General features: G+C 44.7%; 1 long non-coding RNA gene across 1 annotated transcript; it reads right to left on the reverse strand.

Moving 5' to 3' along the window:
* Positions 1-3,993: 3,993 nt before the first annotated feature.
* Positions 3,994-7,700, reverse strand: LOC141042203 (uncharacterized). The gene is made up of 3 exons (XR_012203994.1): positions 6,471-7,700; positions 6,165-6,360; positions 3,994-4,250 (listed from the first exon to the last, which is right to left on the reverse strand). It is a non-coding gene; the product is annotated as an uncharacterized lncRNA (long non-coding RNA).
* Positions 7,701-8,199: the final 499 nt, after the last annotated feature.

Genomic DNA, 8,199 nt, shown 5'->3' on the forward strand with positions numbered 1-8,199 from the left:
TTGGGCATTGTCGCCCCGTCTTATGAATTGATGGCGTGTTCTTGACCGACAAGTACAAGGGCACATTGATGGTGGCAACGGCCCACTCGTCCAGTGACAACGTGTTGCCGGTGGCTTTTGCGTTGGTGCCTTCCGAGCACGATGACAACTGGGAGTGGTTTATGGATCATGTGAGGACGAAGGTGATTTTCCCCAAAAGAGAGGTGTGCATCATATCGGATCGCCATCATGGGATTCTCAAAGCAATAGAAGTTGACATTCCAGGCTAACCAAAGATCCAACACCATTGGTGCATGAGGCACTTCGTGGCAAACTTTTACCGGGCATGCAAGAGTAAGGTGTTTTGCAAGGTATTACCAGTACGGCATCACCAGTACGGAGGGCGGGCTTCTTCCGGTGATCAAGTATGACATCACTAGTACGGAGGGCGGGCTTCTTCCGGCGATCTGCATTGCCTTTGAAATGCTTGCCTTTCTTTCTTAAGAGATGGTTGGTCGGAAGAAATCGACGATGTCCCAGGTACACATTCTTCCTGCATTTCTCCAAATATATACTTTCGGTATCATCTAAACAGTGCGTGCATGCGTGGTATCCCTTGTTTGTCTGTCCTGAAAAGTTACTAAGAGCAGGCCAATCATTGATGGTTACAAACAGCAACACATGTAGTTCAAAGACCTCCTATTTGTGCTCATCCCACACACGTACACCTTTTCAATTTCACAGCTATAAAAATTATTCAACTAATGGCCTTGGGTAAACATCAATGTCGTTGCTGGGTTGCTTAGGGCCTTGGATAAGCACTGGCATCATAATGACCTTTCGCTTCATGCACAACCAAGGAGGAAGGTTATAGATACATAGAGTCACCGTCCATGTGTTGTGATTGCTGCTCTGCTCCCCAAAAAGATTAATGCCATCTGCACTTAAACTAAACCACACGTTCCTTGCGTCACCTGCAAAGTCCCCCATCTTCTCTCGATTTTTCTCCACTGCGACCCATCAGCGGGTGCTCTCAACTTCCCGTCTTTCTTACGGTCTTGTTTGTCCCATCGCATTAACTTGGCATGCTCTTTGTTTCTGAACAGACGTTTCAAGCATGGTATTATAGGAGCATACCACATCAACTTGGCAGGAACTCTCTTCCTGGGGCGCTCGCCCTCAACATCACCAGGGTCATCTCGTCTGATCTTATACCCCAATGCACCACATACCAGGCATGCGTTCAAATCCTCGTACTCACCGCGATAGAGGATGCAGTCATTAGGGCATGCATGTATCTTATGCACCTCCAATCCTAGAGGTCATAGAACCTTCTTTGCTTCATATGTACTGTCGGGCAATTCGTTATCCTTTGGAAGCTTCTTCTTCATTATTTTCAGTAGCTTCCCAAATCTGTTGTCAGATACACCATTGTTGCCTTCCATTGCAGCAATCCGAGCTTTGCGTTGTCATCTTCGCAATTTGGGTACAACCCTTTTTTGTGATCCTCTAACATGCGATCGAACTTCAACTTCTTCCTTTCACTTTGGCACTGTCTCTCTGCATCAACAATGACCCGGCGAAGATCATCATCGGGCACATCGTCTGGTTTCTCTTGATCTTCAGCTTCCCCCGTTGCAGTATCACCGTATTCAGGGGGATAGTTGTCGTCATCCTCTTCTTCTTTGTTGTCTTCCATCATAACCCCTCTTTCTCCATGCTTGCTCCAAACATTATAGTGTGGCATGAAACCCTTCTCAAGCAGGTGCAAGTGAAGGGTTTTCGAGTCAGAGTAATCCTTCGTATTCCCACAAACAGGGCATGGACAAGAAATAAAACCATTCTGCTTGTTTGCCTCAGCCACTTCAAGAAATTTATGCATGCCATCAATGTACTCGGAGGTGTGTCGGTCATTATACATCCATTGGCGGTTCATCTGCGTGCATTATATAATTAAGTGTGTCAAAAACCATTACATAACATATTGAATAGAGAAGTGACCAAATTAATACAAGTTTATCATCATCACATTAAAACCAATGTACAGTAGTGATCAAATGTTATTACTGGAAAAATAAATACATAAAGTTTCATAGAACAACATACAACTCTCTAGAGCATCTAATTAAAACATACATTGAAACTAACATACAACTATGTAAAACATTTAAATGCAACAACAAATGCGATCATAATCGCAACTAAGGTAACAATTTATCCAACAGCATAATGATATGAGGCCTCATTACCAATGGCATATTTTCTAATATTTCTAATCTTCACGCGCATTGCATCCATCTGGATCTTGTGATCATCGACGACATCGGCAACATGCAACTCCAATTGCATCTTCTCCTTCTTAATTCTTTTCAATTTTTTCTTCAAGTAATTGTTTTCTTTTTCAACTAAATTTAACCTCTCGACAAGAGGGTCGGTTGGAATTTCCGGTTCACATACCTCCTAGATAAAAACATCTATGTCACGTTGGTCGGCATAATTGTCATAAACACTAAATGAAACAATTAGTTATAAAAGATAATATACCACATCCAAATCATAGACAGGACGAGGGCCGACAGGGGCGGATACCAAAACCATGGCACTATATAATAACAAACAAAAATGAAAGTAAGAAAATTATACACGCATCTATCTAAATCATACAAGTAAGAATTTTTGTTCTTTTAAAAAGAAGATAAGAACAAGAGGCCTACCACGGTGGTGCCGGCGACGAGATCGACGCAGGTGATTGACGGCGGTGAGGACGGGGACGGCACCCCACACATGTGCAGACTCTAAGAAGTTAATTTCAGCTCAAATTGTGCATCTAAATCAAAAGAACTCCCACATACACTCCTCCACTAAAACCCACAAATCACTCTACTTCAAGAGCGTTTGAAATGAGCTAAACTAGCAGTGAGATATGAAACGATGAAGTTGCTAACCTTTTAGAACACTTGTGTAGTTGGTGCACCGCCAAACCTCGACAAATCTTGGGGAAAATGTAGCTTCGAGAGGATAAAGCTTAAGCGTGGCTCGGGCATTTCATCAAACACCTCATGTGCATAGGTGGTGAGAATAGAGTAGCACAAAGCTCCCACCCTTCCACGGCCAAAAAAATGAGGAGATGGGGGTGGGGGGCTTGGATATATATAGGCAAAACTTACTCCCGGTTTATGTCCAAAACTGGGACAAAAGGCCAACCTTTGGTCCCGGTTCCAACCATGAACCAGAACTAAAGGGGTTGCGCCAGGAGCGAGGCCCTTTAGTCCCGGTTCGTATCTGGAACCGGGACCAAAGGGGTCAGACGAACCGGGACTGGTTACTGCTGAGGCCCGGCCGGCACCCTGGCCTCTCGAACCGGGACTGATGCACCCATTGGTCTCGGTTCGTAAAAGAACCAGGACTTATGCTCTGATCTGGCCTGGACCAAAGCCCTTTTTTCTACTAATGAAGTGTATTTAGCATCTATTAGTTCATTCTAATTGATTAGGATAATATTGATCAGGAATTATTTACACCCATTCTTGTAAATCTAGCACCATTGCCGGGATAGACAGCTTTGTAGTGTAAGTAATGTATGATTACTATACAGTGTGATTAGGAACTTATATTAGTAAGTTGCAAATTCATCCAGGTAAACGTGGCACAAGTAAACGCACATGTGGCAGCATAAGGAGCTTGTCAATGGCTCACCCCATCGGCCAGTGCTCAGATCTATTTTAAAATACAAAATCTGCAAAAAATGGTAATAAAGATACAAATGATGATCAAATAGTGAAAACAACAAAAATAGAAATAATGGCATGGCCAATATATTACACACAGTCTGGTCAAAGAAAATATTACACAGAGTGAAAATGAGGTCCGAATGAATAACAAATATGTACGACAAAAATCTTCACAATATTACACAGAGTGAAAACACGGTCCGAATGAATCAACAAATATGTACCACAATATCTTCAAAACATTACACACAGTGAAAACGGGGTCTGAACGAATCAAGAAATATGTACCACAAATATCTTAATATTACACACAATGAAAACAGGGTCCGAATGAATCAAAAAAATATGTACAACAAATATCTTCTTAATATTACACATAGTGAAAACGGGTCCTAATGAATCAACAAATATGTACCACAAATATCTTCACAACAAATGAAAGAGGTTCTATAAGACTCATTGTCCCTAGTAGGTAAGATCATCGCCTGATTTGCGGCGTGGCGATAAGTGGATGGGGCTGTCATCATCATTCTTTTCTTCCTGAAAGATGAATGAAACAATTACAACATCAAAATTGTGTACCAAGATACAACAGTTTTCTTGCAACAATTGAACATTTAATTTGATGTTTGTGCATTAGTGGCAACACCTCCTGCTATTATGCATAAGGAAGCATAAGTAGTACTATAGTCAGATTAGTATGTTATGTTTCATACAACCAGAAATGTGATCTGTTGGAAATGGATCGACGTTATAAAATATAACAACTTCACCATGAAAGAAGGAACCTTTGCATAACAATGCACAGCATATACTGTTAACCAAAAGGATAAGATCAATACAAATTACACAAGCTCTATCATAGTTTTCATCTAGGTATTTACATGCTGCGCTCCAATATGGAACTCATGGCTGGTGCTCCCTACATTGGGATCTAACAGACAACCTAATACTCAGCATTGCTTGATGGTAACTACCACAATACCAAGCATATGCAGCAACTATGGATAACACCTTGTAATGAAATTGCAGTGCGCATCAGCTTTGGGGTGCATACACATAAGCAACTGATCTAAGTTTATTTGATAGCTATTTAGGCAGGGATGAATTCAGTACAGGTTGTACTGTTTGAATAAAGTGTTGACGCAGTCCCCCTTGCAGAAGCTCTATCACGTTCAATTCATCGTAGCTTTTACAAGCTGCTGTTTCATTGGGATCAACCATCACATTGCCATGCACGCGCAGCAACGTTGTATACCTCTATATAAGCAAAGCCTCATCAATTTATGGGTATATTACCGTCCCCCCCTCCCCCGCCCTAAAATAATATGGACCCTACTTACCGCATGCATCGATCCAAATAGTACATGTGATCTCAAGGTGTTCCTAAACCCTAAACCCTACCCCTCGCTGAACTGATTGAACCTGCATACATCCAATCATACAAACATACCTGATCTGAACTACCACCAGATTAAGAATTAAGCAGGCCCACAGATACAGGATTCAGATTGCCTAGCTGAATACTATTGAACTGCTGGCTGATATTTGGTTACTAAGCCTCAGCAAATTGATGTGATCTGAAGGTGATTCGTATGTAAACGGTAAACCCAACCCCTCCAGGAAGGCAGGAACCGATCGAACCAGTGAAAAATCGACCGATCTAATCCGTTAACAACGTTTAGCGATAAGCACAGCTACTATCCCCAGATCTGGCGGAACGGAATCGTAAGTAGGATTCACAAACCAGAGCACGAAGCTTACCGAACCCCCGGTCGCGCCGTCGCCTCCCACAGCTACCTGCACCGATAGCTCTGCCGTCCCCGCGTTCCGGAGCCGCTTCGCGAGCGAGGACGGCATTGATCCGCGGCGCGCCCCAAGCCCCGCGCGCGAGGCGGCGATCGCCCTGGGCTGCGGCGCCGGCTGCTCGTTAGACACCATGATGTTGCGGCGCTAGGGATTTTGATGAGATCTGCTCGTCGGCGCGTGAGTGATGTGGATGGGGAGAATCCGGGGGCGGAGGAAGCGAGGAAGTGCTGGGGAACGGAGAGGAGGATGTATAGCGCGTAGTGCTGGTGCGAGGGCGGGCGAGTCGGGCGTGACGAGGGCTGATCCGGTGGGGCGGGCCGTGGCGTGGTGCGGTGCATCGCGCGCGAGCGTGATTCTTCTCGGAAATTGTTGGCCCCCCGCGTCCGCCGCGGCCTGGCAACCCGAATGCATTTGCGTCTCGGTCGATTTCAGCAGCAGCCAGCCAGCCAGCCAGCCAGCAATGGGGCGGTGCAATCCATCCTCGTAGTAGTGTTCGATTCGACCCAGCAGCCCGGCACAAAAAAAGGCAAACGACTTGAAGGAGAAAAGAGCTCATTTGTTGCGACGAATGAATAAACGACACGATGTTTTGAAGAGCCCATGTACACCCATGAGAGAATGTTTGAGTTCAATTATTGAACGCACCTTCTTATTCGGCCTGTAATCCACCCTCATTTTCGGCCTTCGAAACGGGCGCTGTTTAAGAGTTGAGCAGACCCACCAAGCTGCCCTGTTTGTCGGCCTTGAGATAAGATAGTTGGGCCGCAGAGAGAAGGAACCACTGCGGGCCATCCAGGCCTCAAAACGCAACTCATTGTCCTCCGTCTCTTAAAAAAAATCCCTAGAAAAGGTCAAAGCAGAAGAAGAACAAACATGACATGAGATTTTTGAACAATAAATAGCTTTGTACATATAAGACGGAAATTAATAGACTGTAGAGAAATAATTTACCTGAGCAATGACTGATTCCAATTCAACTCTTCCACAAGATCCAATGCTCCACTTGCAACCAGTCGTCAGCAATAGCAGGATTGGTATTGACTTCAACATAGACATATAGATAGATAGATAAAGAAGCCTTGAAACAGGAGCGCAGAAAATACAACTACGACCGAGTTACTTCCACCATTGAAACAGTGCAAAGAAGAAGCGGCAAGACACCCGCTGAAAGTTGTGTCCGAGATCTCTAGGAGGGCGCCGACGGTATTGAGGATCGATGGGTAGAAAGTGTCCCGGAAGGTAACCAGAGATGCAGCTAGCTCTTGGGTTTCTTTCGGTGCTGTGAAGCTCTCTTTTTCCTTTTTCTCCTTCGGTTTCCAGGTTCTGGTGTTGTAGGAAGTGTTTGGTTGTGTTTTTGTTGCTTTTCGAAGCTTTTGGTGTTTCGAGTGGAGGATCTGCTGCCGGCTGCTGGGGGGAGATGAACTTGTGATATCTTTACGGTTGTACCATCAGCGTTCATTTGGGAGAGATCAGGCTAAAAAACTTTCCATAGTAAGGAGAGGGGGATCTCTCTCAGAAAATAGTAAGGAGAGTTTCTCATCAAAAAGATAAGAAAAAAAGGTAAGGAGGGGAGGAAGAAGAAGAAGAAGAAGAAGAAGAGTAAACTAGGAGAGGTACATGCAAAGTTCAGAAAACAAACGCACAGGCGTGCTATTACACAGGCGGAACAACAAGAGTGCTAAGCCAAAAAGAGAAAAGAAGCAAGAAACTGACTGCAGCTCCAAGGAGTTAATAGCAGCATAAAACCATCTAAATGAACCCCAGAGGAATGGTGCGAGCATGGCAGTTCTGTATGTGCCATCTATATATCTGTAGCTGCTCCAAATCTTCTCTCCATGTAAAACGAGGTGGAGGTGAGCCGGTACGTCGGCCGGCCATGGTATGTACGTCCCCCGGCCACGGGTCGCTCTAGTCCCGGACGATCACCATCCTCGCAGTAGGCAACCGCGCCGTGCTCATACATAAGCAGCCTCACCATAGTCCCTGCATCTGCTCACGGGAGGAGCTGAGGATAAACTAAAAGGTGGATTTGGAGGCTCACTTACAGTTTGCAGCGCTAGAAACTCGCCGCCGGTGCGATAGCCGCCTCCTCCTGTTCGTCACGACAAGCACGCTCCTCCAGCCGTTTGGAACCATCGCACCACCGCCCCGGTGAGTTCCACGCGGGGGAACCTCTCACCTCGCTGAGAGAGCTGAATATATATAGCAGAGCAAGCACCCGGCCAAAGACCCTGACTAATCTTCGATGTATATTATTAAATATTTCATAACTAGATAATAATCAAACTCAATAAATCATATACATTTTCAGTTTTAGTTATCATATTAGTACTCTGAACATTTTCAGTTTTAGTTATCATTGAATATATTACAACTAACAGTGTGGCTAGGTCTCGGTCGACTCGGACTAAACCAACTCTCAATCAAGTGATATAACCTTGTAAGAAAGGAAAAAACTAAAAAAAATGCACGAATCTTCACTCAAGATCTCACGAATATAGTATCGACTGAGATATAATCAAGTCTCAGTCGACTGAGATTTAGCCACACCGTATAACTAAATAGCATATGCATGCCCCGTCCATCGTGTGGGGTCTCGTGTGTTGTCCCGTCTGCGACGTGCCAGCCCGATCCGCCTATCGGCATCTTCGCCCCCACCCGGGCTAGTTCGGTCACAATA

The sequence above is a fragment of the Aegilops tauschii genome, chromosome 3 (assembly GCF_002575655.3).
Source record: "Aegilops tauschii subsp. strangulata cultivar AL8/78 chromosome 3, Aet v6.0, whole genome shotgun sequence".
Taxonomy (NCBI): domain Eukaryota; kingdom Viridiplantae; phylum Streptophyta; class Magnoliopsida; order Poales; family Poaceae; genus Aegilops; species Aegilops tauschii.